This window comes from Pseudorca crassidens, chromosome 13 (genome assembly GCF_039906515.1).
Source record: "Pseudorca crassidens isolate mPseCra1 chromosome 13, mPseCra1.hap1, whole genome shotgun sequence".
Lineage (NCBI taxonomy): Eukaryota > Metazoa > Chordata > Mammalia > Artiodactyla > Delphinidae > Pseudorca > Pseudorca crassidens.
Genome location: NC_090308.1, coordinates 62025433 through 62053327, shown reverse-complemented (window position 1 = coordinate 62053327; position 27895 = coordinate 62025433). Strand labels below are relative to the sequence as shown.

Here is a 27895-nt window from a genome sequence, read left to right as displayed (position 1 = left end):
GACCCAGCCCCTTAGGCCAGATGGCTCCACCTGCTAGTTTATTAAAAGGAAACATTTGCCCTCATTATGATCGTTAAACTGATGGGCTGTGAGGGATGTACCTCAGCTGCTGGTTTCCCTGGTAGTTGATGAGCCAGCCTGATGTCAATTCCCCTTATAAATGGTAGCTTCCTTCTCCCCTGAGTAGCAAAGATGGCTGCCATGCCCTTTCTGCCGTCTGCTGAACATATGTGTAAGATCTCCTGTCTATTAAACCAGTGATGTCTCTGGTGCTGTCTTAAGGCTCTTCCTTCAGTCTTGAGGCTGGGCAACTACAAGGCTTGCAGGCCTGCGAGGTTCAGCCCAGAAGCCAGTTTTAGAAGTCAAGTTCTGGACACTTGCAAATAGCCCAAGCACACCACTGTCATCCTCAGCTGATTCAGGGAAGGATGTGATTCTGCAAGCTGCAATGTAGACAAGGAGGGTTTAAAGTTGATGTGCACTTATCTTCAGTGAATGTGAGCATCTCTCAGTATGTAAGAAGAAACTGCCAGCTTTCCTGGCAGCTTTCCTGGATCCATGGTGATCTTTTATCTTCTGACAACTTCTCTCCAAGGAACAACAAACCAGTACTCTGGTTGCTTTCTTCCTTTGTTGTACTGCTGGATCACAGCTGCAGTGTGAGTAGTAAAGCCTTTTCTCGTTGGTTTTCCCGCTTTATAGAAATATGGGTGGAATCTTAATACTCTTCTCTTCTTTTGGAAGGACATATATTTCCAATGGGTACCTGAATTATCTTTAACAGTCATAACTGAATTTCAGATTTATTATCAATGTGCACCTTAGCAGCTGATATCTGAAGTAGATACCAAAGAGGAATCTAGTAACTTTTTACTCAGATTTTCTTCTGTTAAAGAACCTAGTTGCAGTGAAAGAGACTTTCTCCTTCAGGTTTTATCCGGCTCTTAATTGCCCTCAGTTGAGGGATCACATGCCTGGAGAAAAGAACTACTAAGGGTGATGTATTTTCCCACTGTTTCAATAATTTTTCCATCATTTAATTCTGTCTTCTGCAAGTTTTCACGTATCTGTGACCCTTCTTTGTTCTTATTAAGGTAATATTCGATAAGTTTAACTTTATATCTCCATGTATGTTCAATGTTTTCTCCACCTGGCTTTCTGGGGAACTGAATTGCTTGTCCACTTCCAGCATTATATCATGATTCTCATGGGCTTCTAAATCTAGGGCCCCCTCAGTTCAGCATCACACCCTGTTGCTAAAAAATTCAGAGTTGAGTGTATTTGAATTCCTGTAGCAGAACCAATTTTTTGTGACTTAGCTACCTTAGCTCCTCGCAGTCAAGAGAAAGGTACTGCTTTGAGGTGTCTTTTTTGGTCTTTCCACTATCAGTTTGAGAAGAAAGTTCTTCTAAGTAAGCAAAGTCATCATCTTCCCCTAAAAAAAGGAATTTTCTTTGCCTATAGATTCAAATGCAGCATGAGTGTCAGAGGTTCTTGCTGACCTTACTCAGTTCCATCTAACACTAAAATGTGGATATGTTGGGGAGGAAACAGTTAAAACAAAATTGGGCAGATATTTCTAGTTGTTGAAACTGGGTGATGAGTATATGATAATTCATTATGCTATTATCTCTCCCAACAAAACAAATATGGAACTTAGGGTATAGCTTTTATGATGAATCCCAGGTCCACTGGGATCTATAGTTGTGTGACCTTAATATTGTTTCTTCAAATTTTCCTCAGCTGAAAGTAGAAATAATATTTATTTGTACCTATTTTATAGAGTTGTAATGAGTTTTAAATGTGTTAATATTTTTAGGCACTTAGTACAATGCCTTGCTATGTATATTACCTAAATAATAAAAGATAAATATTGCTGGATTATAGTAATTATAAAGAATTTTGCCTCACAATTATGTTTAAAGGATTAATTAATAATGCATACTATAGAATAAATACATACCTAATATTAAGCACATGAATGGTAATGCTTTGTAGAGAATCAATTAACAAGATTTATAACCATTCACGTACTTGTATTTTTACCCTAGAATGATAATGGGAGCCTTTTAGAGACTTTGATTCTAATTCAAAATCTCCCAGTATTTTCATGACTGCCACTGTATGCACTAAATCTAGGAAGTAGTTTAAAAATTCCCTTTTACTTATATTCAAGTTGAAAAATCATTTCACTTCTCCTCCAGGTCTGAATAAATATAGATCATTTTTATGAGAAAAAAATCCCCAGAAAGCAAAGAAGATATTTTCTTTACTGAAATATACATTCAGAATTGTAGCCCAATGCTTGGCAAATAGATAACGTTCCTTCCATTAACCAAACAAATCAATCAATATTTAAATGAATTACTTAACAGAATTCAAATGTTTCCTGATTCAAGGTAGCACTAGTAAAATTGTCTGCTTCATAAAATTCACCTGTTAACTCATAATACAGACTAGTATTCACAGCAAGAAAATCACATTATCTATTTCCTCTTCTCCCAATAAGTTAAAAGTGGTACTTATATCTACTTCTGCCAGAGAACTGCATTTCCTACTCACTGCTGAATGCCCTTGCCTCAAATATAATTCACAGAAGGATGATAATTTACCTTTTTCAATAAGAAATAAATGTTCAGTGGTTTAGAGGAGAGAAAAGTCTCACCTACTTGTTCATTTCAAATGTCTTCCCACAAATTAACCCCAGTTATATTGGCTTTCTCTGAACATGAGAATGTAAATTCCTGGAACAGATATTCCATTTCCCAAACTAAACAGATGTAGTGGTTTTACAACTCAAGTGGCTGTGGTACTTCATTTCACATTTTCTCAATTAGGATAATAAACCCTGGAACAAGTGAATGGTTGTTAAGAGCTACTAGAGAAATTTACATAAAAAAGAAAATATAAAGTAATATCTTTTTTAAATTAATTAATTAATTTACTTTTGGCTGCGTTGGTCTTCTTTGCTGCGTGCGGGCTTTCTCTAGTTGTGGCGAGTGGGGGCTACTCTTCGCTGCAGTGCGTGGGCTTCTCATTGTGGTAGCTTCTCGTTGTGGAGCACGGGCTCTAGGCAAGTGGACTTCAGTTGTGGTACGTGGGCTCAGTAGTTGTGGCTCACGGGCTCTAGAGCGCAGGCTCAGTAGTTGTGGCGCACAGGCTTAGTTGTTCGGCGGCATGTGGGATCTTCCCAGACCAGGGCTTGAAACCGTATCCCCTGCATTGGCAGGCAGATTCTTAACCACTGTGCCACCAGGGAAGTCCCAAATTAATCTTTTTAGAAAGAGCAAGTCTACTTAAGTTATGTAACAAGCACAATGAAACAGTTCTGGGGAAGATTTTGTATGACAAATTTTACATGATTATAATATCAATTCAATTAATAATCTCAAAAATAAATTTATACTACAGAATTAGATAAAAACTTTTTTTAAATTTGAGTATAGTAGACATACAATAATATGTTAGTTTCAGGTGTGCAACATAGTGATTTGACATTTAAATACATCATAAAATGATCACCACAATAAGTCTAGTAACCATGTGTTACAATACAAAGTTATTACAGTATTACTGATTATATATCTTACGCTGTATATTGCATTCTCATGAAATTTTTTTTTTATAACTGGGAGTTTGTACCTCTTAATCCTTCACCTATTTTACGCATCCCTCATCCCCTCCCCTCTGGCAACTACAAGTTTGAGACTGTTTCTGTTTTGTTTGTGTTTTAGATACACATGTAAGTGAAATCATATGGTATTTGTCTTTCTCTGACTTATTTTACTAAGCATAATACCCTCTAGGTCCATTCATGTTGTCACAAATGGCACGTTTTCATTTTTCTGTGGCTGAGTAATATTCCATTGTATATACATACCACATCTTCTTTATCTATTCATCTATCCATTCATCAATTTGATACCAAATTTTAAAAGTCAACATTTGATCTTATTGTCAATTAATGAATCAGTCCTTTGTTGTAAGCATCTGTACCTGTATAAACTCAGAATGAGTCAGAAGTTTCATTCTGAATTTTAATCATTTGAAATAAAATTAGGAATATTAATATAAATATTAATTACTTCTACATTTATATCTACTTTAAATTACTTAAGATCCAATTTATATTATAAAATTATTTTATAGACAATTTGCTAATGAGAGTGTGAGCTCTCTGACAGCAAGTTCTGTGAGGATATAATGCTGTATATTGTTTTAGAAATATGTATTTTAGAAATAATATGGCCTGGATTCTAATTCTGACTTCATCATTTACATGACTTTAGGAAATGACTTAATCTTTCTGAGTCTTAGCTTTCTAATTTTATAAGTGAGGATAATATCCATAAAATATAAATACACATAGAATTTAGAAAATGATTGAAAGGCACCTAATTATGAAGCACATATAATCCTGCTAAAACCTGCCAAAATAACACAAAACAAACAAAAATTACAAGCTAAAACATAATAAACTGTGAGTGAAGTAGTCATTGCTCTAGTTATATTTATATCTAGTTATGTTTATATCTTAAAAGAACAAATTCCTGGTAAAAAGAACAGGGATTATACATTTCTGTAATGCACAATGGGTTGATATGTTAACTGCCATAACTTTTCTAGAAAGAAGATATGATACATGAGGTTTATAATTCTCACTTATGAAAAAAGATGTTAATTTCTAAATAAAATACTTTGAGAACACATTAAACATATACTAAAATGCCTTTTTTGAAATTCAAATAAAGGAAAAAGCAAGAAAAGAGAACTAGATAAAATAATAGACAAGTACACAACAAATTAAGAAGTGGTATATTCAATCCAACAATATTAATTAGATTAAATGTTAATGGACAAACTACTTCAACTAAAAGGCAAAGATTGTCAGAAGGGAATAAAACTGTAAACAGGTAAAACCCCTGCCCCAACTAGTTTTCTATACAGATATGCATATGGTTAGTTAACAACACTTGGTGAAGAGTCTTATTTCATACTGAATTACCTGTCTACATTTGTCCAACCTTGTTTTTTTTCCTCAGGGTTGTTTTGGCTATATTAGGTTATTTGACTCTGCATAAAAATTTTAAAGTCAACCTGTTGACTTATAAAACCTAGGATGTTGATATGCAATCACAGATCAAGTTGGGCAGAGTTGCAGTTTAACAATATCAAATCCTTCAATCCATTAACACCAGGTCTCCGTTTATCACATTTTCTTTAATTTCTCTTTGCAGTGCTTTGTAGTTCCCTGCTCTAAGCATATGTGACTAAATGTATTCTTTAGTATTTTAATTTTGATGCTACTTGGTTGGGTTTTTTTTCTTTTTTTTTGAGTATTCTGAATTACAAATGGCATTTATAATTGATCTTGTGTCCTGTGACCTTGCTAAAATTACTTGATAAAGTAACTGTTCTAATAGAGTTTTCTATATCTTTTAGGGTTTGTACCTATAATATTAATACAATAAAATACCTATAATAAAGACAGGTTTATTTCCATTCTAATCTTTGTTATTTATTTGTGTTTCTTCCCTTATTTTACTATCCATTATTCCTGTTGAATATTGTAGTAAATTATGTAATAAAATAAAGATGTATTATATTATAAATAAATTGTAGTATAAATATACAATGAATATTATCTATAATATATATTTAAATTACATTTTAAATAAAAATACAAAGAACATAAAAATGATCGACACACTTAAACAGACACTTCTAAAAGGAAAATATGCACATGGCCAAGAAGCATATGGAAAAGTACTCAACAATAATACTCATCAGAAAAAATGCAAATTTTGCCATAATGAAGTACTACTCTATGTTACTAGAATGACTATTATTAAAAATACTAAAACCTCAAATGTACACCAAACTCTCTTACATTACTGGCAAAAGTATAAAATTAACCACTTTGTAAAAATTATTTGATAGTTTTTGTAAACATACATCTATGAGCTAGGAGTTCCACTCATGTTTATCCAAGTGAAATAAAAATATATTCACAAATTACTTCTAAAATCATATGCATAGAAGTTTTCTTCATAGTGGACAAAAAAAGGAAATATTCCATATTAAAAGGGTTGAATAGATAAATATATTGTAAAATAACCATACAATGGAATACTTTCAGCAATTAAAAGAAGTGAACAACCATTATATGCAGGGAAAATTTGACTCTCACAAAAATCATGCTGTTCTTACATAGTTTTTACCCTCTGATTTGATTAGTGTGAATTTTCAGAATAGGCAAAATTTACGTAACCAAAATTGGAATAGTGTCTTCCTGCTGAGTAGTAGATGTACTGCAAAGTGGCAAGAGGGAACTTTCTGGTGAAGAATTTTTTACGTCTTAATATGGATATGAGTTATATGGGTACATTCATTTGTCTGAACTCATTAAACTATATACTTAAGATGTATATCTTCCTGTATATTTATTATACTTAAATAGAAAAAGATTTTTAAAAACAGATAGGGAGAGAAACTGTGTATATATATGTAGATATATAAAATTATACCTAAGTAAATGAATAGAAATATATGTATAGACCTTGTTTTATTATATTACTTATAGTTTACTACAGTATTGTTCAATAATGTACTACTATTAAATTGAAGTTAAACTGTCTTATTTGACAAATCAACCAAAAATATTTTTTGTAAAAAAAAAGTGACAAATCTCAAATTATGGACATTTTAGGGTAAATTAAGATTTTTGGTAAATTTGTTTGCTTAAAATCAATACTGAATTTATGCTAATAAAACATCTCTAGAGATATATACAGAAGTTTTTATAGGTATATTATATGTCTTGAATTTGAAAGAAAAGAAAAATGGTGTTGGTGGATGAAATAAAGAAAACAAGATAAGCAAAGTGATACCTTTTGAAGTGCTACACGTGGGTTCATTTGTAATACTTTCTCTTTGGGGTACATTTGAAATTTGCCTAATAAAAGCATGTTTCTATGTGGTTTTTTTTAGTTTTGATATCATAAGAAAATTTTCTCCACTATAAGATTTCAAATGTCTCCCATGATTTATTCTAGTTAAATACTTTTTTAAAAAATGTTACTTTTCATCAATACCTATTCATTGTAGAGCAATTAGAAACTATAGATAGACCAGAGGAAGAGGATAAGCATGCATGATCAAACTATTAGAGATAAGGACAATGTTAATGATTTTCACTTAAATAAATATGTCTTAATTGAAGAAATGACACAAAAACAATCTCTAAATGCATCTTACCATATTAAAGGCTGTGGTACATTCGACTATAAAGAACACTGATTAACTTTGCCTGGTTACATGTGTGTTCAAGTGTGTGTGTATTTTTTTCTGGCATGGGTGTGAATGCCCAAGAGTTTACGCAGAAGAATTAGGCAAAACTTGTTACAATTTTTATAACTCAGTTTCAGATACTATCCATTTACATTTTCATATAATTTTACCTTTTGATATAATAAAATAGCTTCATATTCAGCATTTATGAATTTTTTGACAAATGAATGTTAAAATTTATGAAATGCCATTTTGGTATATATTGAATTGATTGTAAGGCTTTCTGATGTTAAGCTATTTTAACTGAATTGAATAATCAACCAAGAAAGTGAAAATACTAGCAAACAAAAAAGAAAGGAATAAGAGAAATTAATACTAAAATGTATAATATCAATTAAAAAGTATAATTGTTTTAAAATAATTGTAATGGATGTTTTTATAAAGTATTGACATAGGAAGCATTGGAAGGTAATTTTTTTAGAAGTTATAAAGCATAAATGTACTCTATTACAACAGAGAAAATGAACATGCTGGAAATAATTTAGACAAAATCAATAAATACAGTTCAGTTAACAACTCTATAGCACAGCATTTAAAAACAAATCAAATGCCTGGATATAAAGGTGGCTTTTGTTATAGTTTAGTCTGAGTGTGTGTGGAGTCACAATATGTATAGAGATTGTGGCCCATAAAATTGATTGAGATTGTCTTTGAACAAACTTTTATTGGTGAATATTTCATTGGTGTAAAAAATGTAGTTATAAAGAAGGTGAAAAAGATAATAGAAAGTGTATTATCCCTTCAATAAATTAACCATATTATACCGTTAAATAAACACTATCTTTGTATAGGTTTTGCCCACTTGATCTGCTAAAGATGGGAAAGAACATCAAAATGTAATAATTGCTTTTTTACTTCTGTCTACTTATATTTGCATTTCCTAACAGTTTTACACAAAGTATTTTTATGACTTTGCAAAAATTTTCATTACAATTATATTTTGATCATGAATTTCACCCTTTCATCCAAGGTATAATTTAATGTTCATTATCTTGAGTTCTATTTTATGCAGTATTACTATGGATTTGGAGGGCTCTTTTTATTTACATTAGTTAGACATGCCTTTGATCAACCTTTTGTTTTTAATATTTTTTGTATATTTTTCTTGAGGTATACCCTATATCTACAGCATAGGCTATATTGCATGTTTGAAAACTTAGGAAATACATTTTTAGCAAGAAATTTTAATGCATTTAATTTGTTTTTATGAGCTATATTTGTTTATAATGTCATCTTGTTAAAATTTTTATATTTCTTACCCTCTTAGATTTCTTGCTTTTATTTTTGGTTGTATTATTATATATTTAGTGTGCTTTTTCTAGTTGTCAAAGTAAAGATTTAACAGTATCTTTAAAGACTGAAGCCCTCCATTTAAAGCAAAGCTTAAATAAGCTCTTTCTTAGCTCTCCCCCAATTTCCTTCAGTTTTCAGTAATTGTTGATATTATCTGGCCTTTAAAAGCTAGACTTCACATTTATACATACTTTCTCCTTTCAAAAAAACTTATATTGCATTTGCTAATAATATGGTCAGAAATTATTCTACTTTTTTTTTAATTTAATAGTGTTTATCTGTTAATCCCATAGTCCCAGTTATCCCTCCCTCTCCCTTCCCCTTTGGTAACCATAAGTTTGTTTTCTATGTCTGAGTCTGTTTCTGTTTTATAAATAACTTCACTTGCATTATTTTTTAGATTCCACATGTAAGTGATATTATATGAAATTTGTCTTTCTCTGTCTGACTTCACTTAGTATGATAAACCCTAGCTCCATCCATGTTGCTGCAAATGGCATTATTTCATTCTTTTTATAGTTGAGTAATATACATAATACTGCATCTTTATCCATTCATCTATTTGATGGTCACTTAGGTTGCTTCCATATTTTGGCGATTATAAATAGTGCCGCCTCGAACTTTGTTGTGCATGTATCTTTTCAAATTAGAGCTTTTATCTTTTCTGCGTATATGCTCAGGAATGGGATCGCTGGATCATAGGGTAACTCTATTTTTAGTTTTTTAAGGAACATCCGTACTGTTCTCCATAGTGGTTTCACCAATTTACATTCCCACCAGTAGTGTAGGAAGGTTCCCTTTTCTCCACACCCTCTCCAGCATTTATTTGTAGATTTTTTGATGATGGCCATTCTGACCTGTGTGTGGTAATACCTCATTGTAGTTTTGGTTTGCATTTCTCTAATAATTAGTGATGTGGTGCATCTTTTCACGTACCTGTTGGTCATCTGTATGTCTTCTTTGGAGAAATGTCTATTTAGGTGTTCTGCCTATTTTTTGATTGGGTTGTTTGGTTTTTTTGTTGTTATTGAGTTGTATGAGCTGTTTGTATATTTTGGAGATTAAGCCCTTATTGGTCCCATCGTTTGCAAATATTTCCTCCCAGTCCTTAGGTTGTCTTTTCATTTTATTTATGGTTTCCTTTGTTGTGCAAAACCTTATAAGTTTGATTAGGTCCCATTTGTTTATTTTTGCTTTTATTTATATTGCTTTAGGGGACTGACCTAAAAAATGTTGCTAAGATTTATATCAGAGAATGTTTTGCCTATGTTCTCTTCTAGGAGTTTTATGGTTGTCATGTCTTAAGTCTTTAAGCCATTTTGAGTTATTTTTGTGAATGGTGTGAGGGAATGTTCTAACTTCATTGAATTACATGTGGTTATCCAGCATTCCTAACACTACTTGCTAAAGAGACCACTTTTTGTGTATTTAATTTGTAATCCTTACAATGGGTCTCATCATAAAATGATACCCTTTTTTGGTTATTAATATTCAAGTTTTCTATGTTACTTGGAAACCACCCTCAAATAATTTTTAGAAGAATAAATACATCAAATGTTTTTTGAAATCTTACTTATCTGATGTTCTTTCTGTGACATTTGTAATGAAAATAGCTGGGTATAAAAATAGTCTGTGATACACATTTGTTCATTGCAGTATATATGTTGTCTTGCTAACAATTTTTATTTAAATTTGTAAAACATGTTTTGGTCATTTCTGAGTTTTGTTTCTTTACATATATATTTGCGTTCAGTACGCTCTTTCTTTATCTTTATAATAGAATCATAGTATGCATGGAAGTGTACATTTTTTTAGAATATCATTTGGAGTTTTTCTGGTTTATCATTCTACTTTTACTTTGTTACATTTCTTTTACTTGCCTTGGTTTATTCTTCAGGAATATCAATTAACAATTTACTGTATATCCATTTCCTGAATTACGCATATAAACTTTCCTCAAAGTTTTTTTTTTCAACTCTCTTGAATTTATTTGCATTTTTGGATGTTTTCAAATCTGTTTCTACCTCATTGATTTGATTTTCTTTAATGTCAAATTGGCTTCTTAGTTAAGGGTTTAACTATTTGATTACACTATTGTGATTTAGTAGATGCACTCTTATGTTTTTTTTTCTTATTCATATTTCATTCTACTGCCATCTCATCTCACCCTTTTTCACTTTTGGACTGTTTTTTACTGATGATATTTTCTTGTGTTCTTATTTCATGAAGAATGTGTCTTTTTTATGCTCAAGACAGTGACAAACTTTTTTTCTGAAATTTGAAAAGTGAGGACCCTAAATTATGTCTTTATTTCAGATGTAGCCACTTGTGGTATTCACTTTCCCTTCTGCTATATTTTTAGTGGATATATTTTCAGATTTTTTTACTTAATAAGGTGGTTTTGGCTTATAATTTATGGTTATGTACTTATGTCCTCTTGAAAGTATTATTTTTGACAATTAAAAAGAAATCCTGGGGCTTCCCTGGTGGTGCAGTGGTTGAGAGTCTGCCTGCCGATGCAGGGGACGCGGGTTCGTGCCCCGGTCCGGGAAGATCCCACATGCCGCGGAGCGGCTGGCCCCTTGAGCCATGGCTGCTGGGCCTGCGCGTCCGGAGCCTGTGCTCTGCAACGTGATAGGCCACAACAGTGAGAGGCCCGCATACCGCAAAAAAAAAAAAAAAAAAAAAAGAAATCCTTTTCTTATATGTGAAGCTACAGTTCAAGTTGATATGTTTACCATATCATGCTTTAGATATTTATTGACTTTCTCCAGAAACTTCCTTGTACTCCTCTACTTGGTTCTCTTCATAATTTTAAATAATGTGTAAACTAAAGTTCTCCAGAATGCATAATTAATAGTATGCTTTTGTCTTCAACTCTTTCTCCAGTGGTGTATTTGATAAACTATTCCTCCAACAATAGAATCAATGGTTTCCCTCAATTCATTTTTAGCACTTCCTCCCTATTCCTTTCTTTATGCATAAATATATCCTGTTATTTCTCACTCTAAAAAGCCATTAAAAGATGATATCCAAGAAGTACTGATGGCTCACAGAGGCCCCAGAACAAAATCCTAAGAGGCGGGTTGAAAGTTGTCCAGTTTTCTGATTGTTACATGCTCTGATTCTCTAACACAGAAAACAGATGGTGTAGGGAACTGCATAATTCTTGTAACATTTTTTTAGGTATATTCTATATTATATTTTTAAATGGGTGTTTTAGGCAAAGAGTTGAAGCTTAAATATACTTGAAAAAAATCTGGCTCCATCTGTCTTTAATAAGTGTTGGTACATCCACAATTCAGGCATTCAATTGTCTGAGTCTAGTTTGGAGAGTACACCAATGTGTTTATGGTTATCTTACTGAAAATTTTGTATAGACAATATTTTTAGCTTTTAGCCATATTATTTTGAATTAGATGTATTACTTATTTAATCAGAGAAAAATACATTTGCCCCAGTCTTCTTATAATCTGTTAGAGTAATCATAAATTAGTTGAAACTTTTAGAGGGCAATTTGATGATATCTATTATGTTCTAAATGTTACATATTTGCTGTCCAAATAATTTAACCTAAGAAAATTTATAGAGATATGTTCAAAAAAGTGTGCAGTAATTATATGTTCATTAGTCTTTGTAGCATTACTTGAAATTGAAATAAACCTGGAAAAAGTTGAAATGTTTATCAGCTGAGGGTTGTTTAAATATTAAGCATACCTTGAATAGAATGAGGTGCATCTAATTGTATTGGTTTATAAATTCCTCAAAATTCTATTTTAAAGCAAGTTTTTGGAGGATATGAATAATATTTTCCATTTATATACATAAAGGCTATAAGATTATGCACATATTAATATTTTATAGTCTTTATAAAATATGTGTGTTTCTGTGTTAATTTGTTTAACTCAGATGTATAACTGGAGGATTGTGAAGAAGCAAGGAGAATGTTATACTCTTATGTATATATATTATTTTGTTTTATTTTTTAAGCAGATTTATTTTCATAAATTATAAAATAGTTAAGGAAAACAGCAAAAGGAGATTTTTTAAGTAATCCTATTTCAAAATATAAAACAAATATGATGTGCATGATTAGAGATTTGTAATCTATAGCATACTATAAAAAAGTTATAATTATATTTTGTTTGTGAATCCCACAGGACAACACTTAAGCACAGGATTTTTTACATATCAGATAGTGTGCTTTTGTAATATACATATTTATGAGGTAAACATGATTCTTTTTTTATAATCATTTAACTCTTACTTATTTTGAAAAATTATTTACAGCCAGAGAAATTCTGCTTGAAGCATATCATTTTACTTGTGTTTCAGTTACTCTTTTACTCTTAAAAACAATAATATATTAGCTTTTGAAACAACATATGGAAGAATGTCCTTTGCATAGTCTTAATAGGAAACAGCTATATTTCAGTTAATTATCAGACTATTCTAATTTTTATGCCTTTTCATGTACTGTTTTTAATAAAAAATAATGCTTTAGGGACATCCCTAGTAGCGCTGTGGTTAAGAATACACCTGCAAATGCAGGGGACATGGGTTCGATCCCTGTTCCAGGATGATCCCACATGCCATGGAGCAACTAAGCCCGTGAGCCACAACTATGGACCCTGCCCTCTAGAGCCCACAAGCCACAACTACTGAGCCCACATGCCATAACTACCAAAGCTCATGCGCCTAGAGCCCATGCTCAACAAGAGAAGCCACCACAGTGAGAAGCCCGTGCACTGCAACGAAGAGTAGCCCCCGCTCGCAGCAACTAGCAAAAGCCCGTGTGCAGCAACGAAGACCCAGCACAGCCAAAAATAAATAAATAAAAATAATGCTTTAAAATATCCTAATGATGAGTAGATAGATTTACTGTTTTGAAAATAACAAATCTGACTTTATTTTTTATATTTTCATTTAACATTGCCATATTGATTGAAAAGAATTGTGGCAGAATGCCCTGGCAGGTAGCAACCATCTGTGTTAGCATCAACATGTCCAAACCAGAAGGCATATATGTTCATAAAGGTAAGATACTGAATTAAGAATGACTTTTACAGTCTTTTAAACAATAAGGAACTATGGATATACGTATGTAGCACAAAATTGATGAATATGCAGAGTTCATAGACTGGTTGAAAGTAGGCCATCTCTTATTAACCAGTGGACAATTTAATCTTTAAGAATTAGTTGAGAACTTACAGTATACTATTAAAAATATCTAATCTACGTTGACAAAAGGCTTATGAGCTTTGATAGCTGGCTAGGAACACACCTTTTGAACAAACATCCTGGGCTTTCCGTTAGCCTCTTCCTGCCTTTCATCCTCTGAACGTCATCCAAAGCCTGACTATTATTTCCTTTATATCCACCAACTGTCCCTCCATTGCTCCTGTGCGTTTCACTGACAGGAATCCTGAGGAGACGCATCACTGAGTGCCCGAGTGGTTTGATTGCAGGTTTTTTTCTCTGTAAAAAATCTCTCTAAAATTTAACGTTTGTTTTTTTTATGGAAAAGATAATGGAAACATAACTGGCACAGTGGTTTTTTATTAATTAATTAATTTGTTTTTTCTGTGTTGGGTCTTCGTTTCTGTGCGAGGGCTTTCTCTAGTTGTGGCAAGCGGGGGCCACTCTTCATCGCGGTGCACGGGCCTCTCACTATCACGGCGTCTCTTGTTGCGGAGCACAGGCTCCAGATGCGCAGGCTCAGTAGTGTGGCTCACGGGCCTAGTTACTCTGCAGCATGTGGGATCCTCCCAGACCAGGGCTCGAACCCATGTCCCCTGCATTAGCAGGCAGATTCTCAACCACTGAGCCACCAGGGAAGCCCGGCACAGTGGTTTTTATGGCAAATGTTATTACAAATATGGTGATGTGCAAAATTCATTAAGTGGTTCTCATTTAAACTTCAAATTCTAATAGGTGCTGGAGTTTCACAAAGCAAAGCAGAGACCCTATTGGAGTCCTGGGTTCTGTTCAAGGTCATGCATCTGATTTGCTGGGCAATCTTTGGCAAAGTCACTTATGTCACCTTAACCTAATCTAGTGGGTTTTCCCCCATCTGTGAAAAATTAGGTTAATAACACATGTTTATTTGTAAAGTGCTTTGGTATGCTCAGAGTAAAAATGTCACAAGTACAAATATTGTTAGTATTGTATTTATTAATTGCTGAGGATAGCTTCAGTGCACCTTTGCTATTTAAAAATCCTGCTTGCAGCTGTGAAAACATTATGCTTAACACAAGTAATTTTCAGTGATGTTTGTTGTAGAACTCACAGGGAATGCAGCTGCTGGAGTGGCCATTTATTAAGAGAAGAGTGCTAAAGAAAAGAAAAACTGTAGATATTTAAAAGTTAGTGGTGAAAAAATATATATATATAAGTTAAATATCAGATTATTCTAATTTTATGACTTTGTACTATTTTCAATAAAAATAATGCTTTAAAATATAATAATGAATAGATAGATTTATGGTTTTAAAGCTTAAGTAGATCAACAAACCTAATTGTATTTTCTATATTTTCGCTTAACATTGCCATATTAACTTGGAGAAGGATGGTGGGAAAATGTCCCAGCAGGTAACATCAAAATGTCCAAACCAGATGGCATATATGTTCATGAAAATTGATACCGAATTAAAACTTTTCCAGTCTTTTAAACAAAAAACCTTATATTTGTGTATATATAATATACATATACATACACACACACACACACACACACACACACACACACACACACATATATTATCTATCACCAAAGAAGGAAAAGACTGTGGGGCTTTTTGTTTTGTTTTGTTACTGTCAGTCTCTTGCCTTTACCATCTTCCCCTAGGCCCATCAATTCCTTTCTCTTCCACAGAATTTGCTTTTATGTACAGTGTATTACTGCATTTTTGTTTCTCAGTAAAGATAGACATATTAAAATATAATAAAATAGAAAGGGGAAAAAATTAGACAAGTATGAAAGATACAGATCTTTGTAAAAATTACATCATCTCCTCTTTGATCCCTTCAAGCCCAATGGCATTTGTTCAGTTTGGCAGCAGAGGGATTAAAAGTATTTGTTTTTCTTCACCTACATATTTTTTCTTTTACTGATCTCTGTCCATGTGTTATATTATTTACTACACCCCAAATTACCTATAGTCACAAACGTTTATTGTCAATCTTTAAAAGGTGGTGTGTGTAGATTCTTTGAGCTTCATACCATCAGCAGTTGTGTTGCTGCTTATGGAGAGGCGTGGGTTGACAGAAGATAAGACCCTGATGTGAGGGGGAGAAAAAGGCACTAAAGCCCTTCCTTAGCTACCTGCTTCTTGGTCTTCACCATCTAGCTGAATTAGAACTCCTCTATACAATTTCTTTTAGTGGAAACAAAATAAGGTTTTATATTCAGGGAGGATATAATTAGTAAAACAGTCCTTATTTACAGAAGGAGAAACAGAGAAAAAGAAAAAGAGAGCCCTAAGAGGGGTGGATTTACAATGTCCAGCTTGTTTTCCACTTTTCTCTTGCTGCTGCTTTCAATTGCCTCTTTCATCTCTCATTTTTCCTTACTCTAGTTTTTCATTTTCCCTTTTATTCTCCTTCTCTGCTCTCTTCACTCTCTAGATTGTGCAGTTTTACTTGTGGCCATTTAACTGATAGGAAAAAGTCATCTAAAGAATGTGTCAGCTAGTAAGCTGAAATGGAACCATGAGAAAATAAAGTGACTGTACAGATTATTCAGGTAAATTAAAAACAAGTCAATCTGAAAGGGAAGTGACACACACAGATGTTTTACATTAACCAAATTAAATACTGTTCACAACATGTTTTGCTTAGGTTTTATGGGCCTTATATAACAGACACCCTTGTGAATACGATATTATCAGGCTGTTTATTTTTAACCTCATTTGGAGAGGGTTGTGTTAATAATACACTTTTATTAGTGTCACTCTCTTCTCTTATTTCATTTATTCCTTTTCATTCACATATTCCTCTCACCTCCCTACCCATCTCTACTCTGCTACAATCTTTCTATACTATCTTTTTTTGTTGTTGTTTGCTTCTACATGTTCTTATAACAATGTACTACTGTATAATGTTATAAAACTTATTGCATGTGCTTGGTTCACTGAGCACTATGATTTTAAGATCCATTTTTGGACGTAGGTGATATTTTACTGTAATGCTCCTAAGAGAGGCATCCTTTAAAGTGGAATGAGTTTTACTTTGGGGGGTAGTTAAGCTACTTTGAGATCAGTTTGAGACTTTAAAATTTTGTTAGGGTAGGCTAGCCTAGACTTTACCCTAACTAGTTAAGACTTACTACAAGCTGAGGCCCTTCTAGGCTGTCTACTGAATATCATAGGTGTTCAGTTAATTCTTTCTGATCTGGCTGGTTGGATCTTGAATATCTTCTACTCTGTTTGAATCTGAAGAACTTTTTTTTTTTAACATCTTTATGGGGTATAATTGCTTTACATTGTTGTGGTAGTTTCTACTGTATAACAAAGTGAATCAGCTATACGTATACATATATCCTCATATCCCCTCCCTCCCACCCTCTCTATCCCACCCCTCTAAGTGGTCTCAAAGCACTGAGCTGAAAAAAAAAAAAAAAAAGCACCGAGCTGATCTCCCTGTGCTATGCGGCTGCTTCCCACTAGCTATCTATTTTACATCTGGTGGTGTATATATGTCCATGCCACTCTCTACTTCTTCCCAGCTTGCCCTTCCCCCTCCCCATGTCCTCAAGTCCATTCTCTACATCTGCGTCTTTACTCCTGTCCTGCCCCTAGGTTCATCAGAACTTTTTTTTTAAGAGTCCATATATATGTGTTACCATACAGTATTTGTTTTTGTCTTTCTGACTTACATCACTCTGTATAACAGACAATATAGGTCCATTCACCTCACTACAAATAACTCAATTTCATTTCTTTTTATGGTTGAGTAATATTCCATTGTATATATGGGCCACATCTTCTTTATACATTCATCTGTTGATGGACACTTAGGTTGCTTCCATGTCCTGGCTTATGTAAATAGTGCTGCAGTGAGCACTGTGGTACATGACTCTTTTTGAATTATGGTTTTCTCAAGGTGTATGCCCAGTAGTGGGACTGCTGGGTAATATGGTAGTTCTATTTTTACTTTTTTAAGGAACCTCCATACTGTTCTCCATAGTGGCTATATCAGATTACATTCCCACCAACAGTGCAAGAGTGTTTCCTTTTCTTCACACCCTCTCCAGCATTAATTGTAGGTATTTTGAAGATGGCCATTCTGACTGGTGCGAGGTGATACCTCATTGTAGTTTTGATTTGCCTTTCTCTAATGATTAGTGATGTTGAGTATCCTTTCATGTGTTTGTTGGCAATCTGTATATCGTCTTTGGAGAAATGTCTGTTTAGGTCTTCTGCCCATTTTGGGGTTGTTTGATTTTTTTATATTGAGCTGCATGAGCTGCTTGTATATTTTGGAGATTAACCCTTTGTCAGTTGCTTCGTTTGCAAATATTTTTTCCCATTCTGAGGGATGTCTTTTCGTCTTGTTTATGTTTCCTTTGCTGTGCAAAAGCTTTTAAGTCTCATTAGGTCCCATTTGCTTATTTTTGTTTTTATTTCCATTTCTCTAGGAGGTGGGTCAAAAAGGATCTTGCTGTGATTTATGTCATAGAGTGTCCTGCCTATGTTTTCCTCTAAGAGTTTTATATTGTCCGGCCTTACATTTAGTTCTTTAATCCATTTTGAGTTTACTTTTGTGTATGGTGTTAGGGAGTGTTCTAATTTCATTCTTTTATATGTAGCTGTCCAGTTTTCCCAGTACCAATTATTGAAGAGGCTGTCTTTTCTCCATTGTATAGTCTTGCTTCCTTTATCAAAGATAAGGTGACCATATGTGCATGGGTTTATCTCTGGGCTTTCTATCCTGTTCCACTGATATATATTTCTGTTTTTGTGCCAGTACCATACTATCTTGATTAGTGCAGCTTTGTAGTATAGTCTGAAGTCAGGGAGCCTGATTACTCCAGCTCCATTTTTCTTTCTCAAGATTGCTTTGGCTATTTGGGGTCTTTTGTGTTTCCATATAAATTGTGAAATTCTTTGTTCTAGTTCTATGAAAAATGCCATTCATAGTTTGATAGGGATTGCATTGAATCTGTGGATTGCTTTGGGTAGTATAGTCATTTTCACAGTATTGAATCTTCCAATCCAAGAACATGGTATATCTCTCTATCTGTATCACATTTAATTTCTTTCATCAGTGTCTTATAGTTTTCTGCATACAGGTCTTTTGTCTCCTTAGGTAGATTTATTCCTAGATATTTTATTCTTTTTGTTGCATTAGTAAATGAGAGTGTTTCCTTAATTTCTCTTTCAGATTTTTCATCATTAGTTTATAGGAATGCAAGTGATTTCTGTGCATTAATTTTGTATCCTGCTCCTTTACCAAATTCATTGATTAGCTCTAGTAGTTTTATGGTAGCACCTTTAGGATTCTCTATGTATAGTATCATGTCGTCAGCAAACAGTGACAGTTTTACTTCTTCTTTTCTGAGTTGGATTCCTTTTATTTCTTTTTCTTCTCTGATTGCTGTGGCTAAAACTTCCAAAACTATGTTTAATGATAGTGGTGAGAGTGGGCAACCTTGTCTTGTTCCTGATCTTAGTGGAAATGGTTTCATTTTTTCACCATTGAGAACGATGTTGACTGTGGGTTTGTCATATATGGCCTTTATTATGTTGGGGCAAGTTCCCTCTTTGCCTACTTTCTGGAAAGTTTTTAACGTAAATTGGTATTGAATTTTGTCGAAAGCTTTTTCTGCATCTATTGAGATGATCATATGGTTTTTCTCCTTCAGTTTGTTAATATGGTATATCACATTGATTTGTATATATTGAAGAATCTTTGCATTCCTGGGATAAGCCCCACTTGATCATGGTGTATGATCCTTTTAATGTGCTGCTGGATTCTGTTTGCTAGTATTTTGTTGAGAATTTTTGCATCTATGTTCATCAGTGATATTGGCCTGTAGTTGTTTTTTTTTGTGTGTGTTTGTGACATCTTTGTCTGGTTTTGGTATCAGGGTGATGGTGGCCTCGTAGAATGAGTTTGGGAGTGTTCTTCCCTCTGCTATTGAAGAACTTTTCAATGTAAATTTTCCTGGTTGTTTTTCCCCTGAATTTCTTCTTTAACATGTCTTATGGATCATATACTTATATCCCTAAGTATTTACTCAAAGAATCAAGATTACTCCTACTTAGAAACATGGGGCTCTTTTTTGGGGGAGGGGTAGCTTTCTCCTCTCCAATAATCTCCTTCACAAATTCCAGGTGCTAAACTCCCTAAATGCTTCTCTCTGTCTCTTTGGCAGTGCTTGTTATCCAATATCTGAACAGTTGTTTAGTATGTTTTTCTCAGTTATCTATTATGAGTGGTTAATTTCAGTGCCATTTCTTCCATTCTGGCCAAAAGCAGAAGTAAGAAAGTTTGGAATCTACATCTTTTCTGCTTAGATAGTATCACTTGATTATCAAAGCTTGAACTTTTCAACACAAAAGAAAAAAACTACAAATTATAAATGTAAAATGCTTTGTTGGATGCTGAAAAATGCAAACTAGCATAAAATATAGGTAGATTAACTCATCTCATCTAGTATTAGCCAAATAAATTTGTATCAGTTCATATCCCTAGTGATATGGTTTCCTCGGAAGAAACCAAAACACTAGATTACCAGTAGATTAGATAATCAAAAACTAGTCTTTATGAAAGAAATAGCTGAAATGATGCTATAATCCCAGAAAGGGTGAACATTGACAAATAGGTTATGTATTGTATTAATTAATAAGATATGCATAAGGTATTTATTACCAGATTACATAAAGCCAAAAATTAAAATTTGTTCTTTTTTCTAGAAACTCAGTCCAATATGGTGGGATGGGGCTTGTGAAGAAGAACGTACCTTTTAAAAAAAATCTGTGTATATAAAATAAAATATAAATAAATCAATTACATAAATAAAATGCAATTATACTTGTGAGTGTTATTTATACAATTATAATAAAGCTTCATAGAATAGTGGTATTGATTTTGGTCTTGAATTCCAGAAGGGATTTTTGCACATCTGGAAGAAAAGGAAGGAAATTGGTGCTGGAAGAGAAAAAAAAGGGAGAATAAGAAATTTTTCATGAACCAAAGCATAATGGTGAAGAATAAACAATTGAGAACATCACTGTCGTTAAGTCAGAGTTCTGTTGTAGGGTGTCACAAAAGGGAAAGATAAAAAAAAATGAAATATGTAGAGTATATTGTTATTAAGACAGTGAAATTTATCTTGAAATTTAAATTCAAGTTTTAAGTTTTTTTCCAATAAGTACAGGGCAAACAAATTCAAGAAAATTTATTTTCTAAAGCCTCACTATCTTCGTCTATACAAATCCCTACCTAAAACTTTGAAAGGTTATTTTTTTCTCATCAAATGCAATAGTGTTGGTGGAAAATATTGGATTTTGAACATGTTTGAAAAAATAAATATCCTAGTGAATTTTTTGATATGGAATAATCTAGCAGTTTGAAAATTATAGATTTTGGTAAAGAAAGGCAGCAGTAATATAATGCGATAGCTCTTGAAAGAGTTCCCTTATTAGACAATAAGGTATGACTGTCTATTTATTTTTATTTATTTATTTTGACCATGCCACATGGTATGTGGGATCTTAGTTTCCCAACCAGGGATTGAACCCGCGCCCCCTGCAATGGTAGCGTGGAGTCTTAACCACTGGACTGCCAGGGAAGTCCCAGACATGACTGTTTATTTTAAAAGAACAAAAATGGATAGGAAGAATTTTTCAGGGTTTAGATACTGAGCTTAGGAGAGATAATGGAATAACTGGTTGTTTTATTGTGACTTTAAGAGGATTCAAGGAAGTTTGATGGATCAGTAGAATATAGAATATATTTTACTGTAAATATACTGAAATTCCTTATAATTTCCCATTCTGTCATGTATGAGTCAAATCCTCAAATTTAAACGTAATAAGGAAGATTAACTAAAATTATGATCTGTTTTCTTATTCCTTGTTTTCCTGAATCTTAGAAAAAGTTAGTTCTTGTAAGCAGTACTTTTGAATATATTAAGCACAACTGATTTGATCATTCTTATTTTTTTTAAAAGAATAAGGAATGGAAAAAATAAAAGCTGCAGCATCTGGAGAGTGTTAAATGAGACAAACAGAGCTTGTTATCAAAGAGCTTAGACTTCAAAATTTTTACAATATAAACAAGTACAGACCACATATATCAACCACTATAAAAAATCAGTTTCCTACAAATTAATTCTGTGTTGTGTTTTTTTTCAGACTATATACTCCTTTAATTTTTATCCCCTGTTTTCTTTGACTAATCATTTTTAACTCTATAGAATTCAATCTCATTTAAATTTAAATGTCATGTCATGGGGGGTTGTGGACATCAGACTAATTCTGGACAAGAAGAATCATGCTCTGTTCTTATTTACATGGGTTTTTTCTTCTTTAAAATTATTCTCAATTCTATCATTGCTACCTTATGTATTTTGATCTGTTCTTCCTATCCTCAAGTCATTTTTCCCAAACTGAATACATATCCAAGCTTGCAGAAACATGAGTATACTAATAAGAAATTTCAGCCTGTTTGTGGGTGCTTAAATTTCTCTTCTAAATATGGCCTAACACCTGCAGAATGATCTGTGTACACCTATAAATCAAAGAGAGAAATGGACAAATAATATAAAAAGGATATTTACAGGAGATAGCATCCAATAAGTGACGATGCTCAGAAAGAAACAGATGTCAAAATCATTAGCAATCACAGAAATGCAAATTACATGGATAAGATATCATTACATGCCTATAAGAATGACAAAAATTACAGAGTTAGATGATAAAAGTATAATTTGGGGGGGAGAATGAATCCCTAGCATTGCTAGGGGATGGTTGTTGAGGAAGTCTTTCCAGAGAGCAATTTGGTTCTACTTAGAGGAACTGAGGATAAAACTACTTATAACCCAGAAATAACATTCCTGGGGATATTTTCCAGATAAATCTTCACAGTGATTCATGAGGGAATATGTTTAAGAGTCTCATCAGTGTTATTTGTGGTGGGAAGAAGATGGAGGTAATCTTGAGTCCACGCCAAACCCAACATAGTGAGTAGGCAAAGTCTGAAGGACACTCAACAATGTAACAATCACAGTTTCTGGCATCTAATCAAAAGTATGAGGCATGTGAGAGAGGAAGAGAAAAAGAGAGAATAAATAAATATGACCCATAATAAGGAGGACAACCAGTCAATAGAAACAAACTTGAAAGTGAGAAAGATTTCAAAACGCTGATTTTAAATATGTTGAAAGAATTAAAGAAAATATGAATGTAATAAGTAGGAAAAAAAGAAAATGTTAAGAAAAACTGGAGATTAAAAATAGATCTAAATTTTTATTGAAGTGTGATTGATTTACAATATTGTATGAGTTTCAAGCGTACAGCATAGTGATCCCTGTACTATACAGTAAATCGTGTTTTATCCATTGTGTATACAGTGGTGACCATCTGTTAATCCCATACTCCTAATTTATGCCTCCAGCTCCCTTAGCTTTGGTAACCATAAGTCTATTTTCCATGTCTGTGAGTCTTTCTGTTTTGTAAATTAGTTCAGTTGTACTATTTTTTTAGATTCCACATATAAGTGATATCATATGATATTTGTCTTTCTCTGACTTATTTCACTCAGTATGATAATATCTAGGTCCATCCATGTTGCTGCAAATGGCATTATTTCATTCTTTTTTATGGCTGAGTAATATTACACACATATATTCCACATTTTCTTTATCCACTCATCTGTTGATGGGCATTTATGTTACTTCCATGTCTTGGCTATTGTAAATAGTGCTGCCATGAACATTGGGATGCATGTAACTTTTAAAATTAGAGATTGTTTCCTTTCCAGATATTTGCTGGATCATATGGTAATTCTAATTTTTTTGTTGTTTCTGTTATTCTTTTTAGGGAACTTTGATACTGTTCTCTGTAGTGGCTGAACCAATATACACTCTCACCAACAGTGTAGGGGGGGTTTCCTTTTTTCCACACCCTCTCCAGCATTTCTTATCTGTAGACTTCTTTTTTTCTTTTTTTTGCAGTATGCGGGCCTCTCACTATTGTGGCCTCTCCCATTGCGGAGCAAAGGCTCTAGATGTGCAGGCTGAGTGTCCATGGCTCACGCTCCCAGCCGCTCCACGGCATGTGGGGTATTCCCGGACTGGGGCACAAACCCGTGTCCCCTGCATCGGCAGGTGGACTCTCAACCACTGTGCCACTAGGGAAGCCCTGTAGACTTCTTGATGATGTCCATTCTGCCCGGTGTGAGGTGATACCTCATTGTAGTTTTGATTTGCAGTTCTCTAATAATTAGCAATATGGAGCATCTTTTCATGTGCCTGTGGACCATCTGTATGTCTTCTTTGGAGAAATGTCTATTTAGGTGTTCTGCCCATTTTTTGATTGGGTTGTTTGTTTTTGAGTTTTATGACCTGCTTGTATATTTTGGAAATTAAGCCCTTGATGGTTGCATTGTTTGCAAATATTTTCTCCCAGTCTTTAGGTTGTCTTTTTGTTTTGTTTATACTTTCCTTTGCTGTGCAAAACCTTATTAGTTTGATTAGGTCCCATTTGTTTATTTTTGCTTTTATTTCTTTTGCCTTGGGAGACTGATCTAAGAAATATTGCTAAGATTTATGTCAGAGAATGTTTTGCCTATGTTCTCTTCTAGGAGTTTTATGGTATCTTGTCTTATGTTTAAGTCTTTAAGCTATTTTGAGTTTATTTTTGTGAATGGTGTGAGGGAATGTTCTAACTTCACTGATTTACATGCTGCTGTCCTGCTCTCCCAGTACCAGTTGCTGAAGAAACTGTCTTTTCTCTAATGTATATTCTTGGCTCCTTCATTTAAGATTAATTGACCAGGGGACTTCCCTGGTGGCACAGTGGTTAAGAATGTGCCTGCCAATGAAGGGTACCTGGGTTCGATCCCTGTTCCAGGAAGATCCCACATGCAACAGAGCAACTAAGCCTGTGTGCCACAACTACTGAGCCTGGCTCTAGAGCCTGCTAGCCACAACTACTGAGCCCATGAACCACAACTACTGAAGCCCGTGCACCCTAGAGCCCACGTGCCACAACCACTGAGCCCACACACCGCAACTATTGAAGCCCATGCACATGCCTCAACTACTGAGCCCATGTGCCTAGAGCCTGTGCTCCACAACAAGAGAGGCCACCACAATGGGAAGCCAACTCACTGCAATGAAGAGTAGCCCCCACTTGCCACAACTAAAGAAAGCCCGTGTGCAGTGATGAAGACCTAACACAGCCAAAAATAAATAAAATTAAAAAATTTTTTTTAATTAAATAAAAAGATTAATTGACCAGAGGTGTGTGGATTTATTTCTAGGCTCTATTCTGTTCAAGTGATCTTGAACATACTTGTTTTTGTGCCAACACCATGCTGTTTTTATTACTGTAGTTTTGCCGTAATGTCTGAAGTCTAGGAGGGTTATATCTCCAGCTTTGTTATTTTTCCTCAGGATTTCTTTGGCAATTCTGGGTCTTTTGTGGTTCCATATAAATTTTAAGATTATTTGTTCTAGTTCTATGAAACATGTTAGGGGTAATTTGATAGGGATCATGTTCAATCTGTAGATTGCTTTGGTATGTATAGCCATTTTAACTATATTAATTCTTCCAATCCAGGAGCATGCGGTATCATTCCACTTCCTTGAATCATCTTCTATTTCCTTTATCAATATTTTATAATTCTCAGAGTTGTCTTTCACCTCCTTCTTTAGGTTTATTCCCAGGTTTGTTTTTTTTTTTGTTTTTTTTTTTGATGCAACGTTAAACAGGATTTTTTTGTTTTGTTTTACTTTCTCTTTCCGATATTTTATTCATGTAAAGAAATGCAACAGATTTCTGTATATTAATCTTGTATCCTGCTACCTTGCTGAATTTATCAGTTCTGATAGTTTTTGTGTGGAGTCTTCAGGGTTTTCTATATAGAATATCTTGTCATCTGCATATAATGACAATTTTATTTCTTCCCTTCTGATTTGGATAACTTTTATTTCTCTTTCTTGTCTTCTTGCTGTGCCTAAGACTTCCAAAGCTATGTCAAATAGAATTAGAATAGCAGGAGTGGGCATCCTTGTCTTGTTCCAGATTTTAGCAGGAAGGCTTTCAGCTTTTTACCATTTAGTATTGTTTTGGTTGTGGGTTTGTCATAAATGGCTTTTTTTTTTTTTTTTTTTTTTTGCTGTACGCGGGCCTCTCACTGTTGTGGCTTGTGGCCTCTCCCGTTGCAGAGCACAGGCTCCGGATGCGCAGGCTCAGCGGCCATGGCTCACGGGCCCAGCCGCTCCGCAGCATGTGGGATCTTCCCGGACTGGGGCACAAACCCGTGTCCCCTGCATCGGCAGGCAGACTCTCAACCACTGTGCCACCAGGGAAGCCCATAAATGGCTTTTATTATGTTGAGATATGTTCACTCTATACACACTTTGGCAAGAGTTTTATCATGAATGAATGTTGAATTTTATCAAATGCTTTTTCTGCATCTACTGTGATGATCATGTGGTTTTTGTCTTTTCTTTTGATGCTGTGGTATATCACATTGTTTGATTTGTATATGTTGAAACATCTTTGTGACCCTGGAATGAATCCAACTTGATCATGGTGTATGATCTTTTTTATGTGTTATTGGATTTGGTTTGCTAATATTTTTTGAGGATATTTTCATATATATTCATCAAGAATAACAGCATGTAATTTCCTTTTCTGGTAGAGTCTTTGGTTTTTGTATCAGGGAGATGGGGCTTCACAGAATGACTTTGGAATATTCCCTCCTCTTCAATATTTTGGAGTTTGAGAAGGATAGGTATAAATTCTTCTTTGCACATTTGACAGAATTCCCCAGTGAAGCAATCTGGTCCTAGACTTTTGTTTGCAGGGAGATTTTTTTTTTTTTTTTTTTTTTTTTATGAATTTTATTTCACTTCTAGTTATCAGTATGTTCAAATTATCTGTTTCTTCTTGATTCAGTTTTGGCAGACTGTATGGTTCTAGGAACTTGTTCATTTCTTCTAGGTTGTCCATTTTGTTAACATATAACTGTTCATAATATTTTCTTAAGGTATTATTTATTTCTGTGTTATCAGTTGTTATTTCTCCTCTTTCATTGCTTATTTTGTTTATTTGGGTCCTCTATCTTTACTTCTTGGTGAGCCTAGCCAGATGTTTGTCAATTTTGTTTATCTTTTCAAAAATCCAGCTCTTGTATTTATTGATTTTATTTTCTTTTTTTAATCCCTATTTTATTTATTTTCTCACTGATATTTATTATTTCCTTGCTTCTGCTGACTTTAGGTTTTGTTTGTTCTTTTTTTCTAGTTTTTTTATGTGGTAGTTTAGGTTGTTTAGTTAGGATTTTTCTTATATTTTGAGAAAGGCCTGTATTGCTATGAACTTCTCTCTAAGGACTGCTTTTGCTGCATCCCATGGATTTTGTATGGTTGTGTTTTCATTGTCATTTGCCTCAAGGTTATTTTAAATTTCCTCTTAGATTTCATTATTGACTCACTGTTTTTCAGTAGCATGTTGTGTAGTCTCCATATGATCTTTTTCTCGTTTCTCTTTCTGTGCTTAATTTCTAGTTTCATGCATTGTGTTCAGAAAAGATGCTTAAAATAATTTCTATCCTCTTAAATTTGTTGAGGCTTGTTTTGTGTCCTATATACAGTATATCTTAGAGAATGTTTCATGTGCACTTGAAAAAAACGTGTATTCATTTTTTTTTTTTTTTTTTGGATGTAGGGTCCTGTAGATATCAGTTAAGTCTATTGTATCATTCAGGATCTCTGCTGCCTTATTCATTTTCTGTCTGGAACATCTGTCCACTGATGTCAGTGAGGTGTTAAAGTCTCCTAGTATTACTGTATTCCCCTTAATTTCTCCCTTTATGTTTATCATATTTGTTTTATGTATTTAGGTGCTACTAAATTGGGTGCATATATGTTAATGGGTGTGATATTCTCGTATTAATCCTTTTATCATGATATAGTGTCCTCCTTTGTCTTCCCATAGATCTCATCTTTTGCCATCATTTTTTCATTTGTTTTTCTGTCTGATGTTCTGATTGGGTGATTTTTGTTATTCTGACT

General features: G+C 33.8%; 1 pseudogene; it reads right to left on the bottom strand.

The window, feature by feature from the left end:
- Positions 1-718: 718 nt before the first annotated feature.
- LOC137204893 (nuclear receptor coactivator 7 pseudogene) lies at positions 719-14082 on the bottom strand (annotated as a pseudogene).
- Between the last annotated feature and the right edge of the window lie 13813 nt (positions 14083-27895).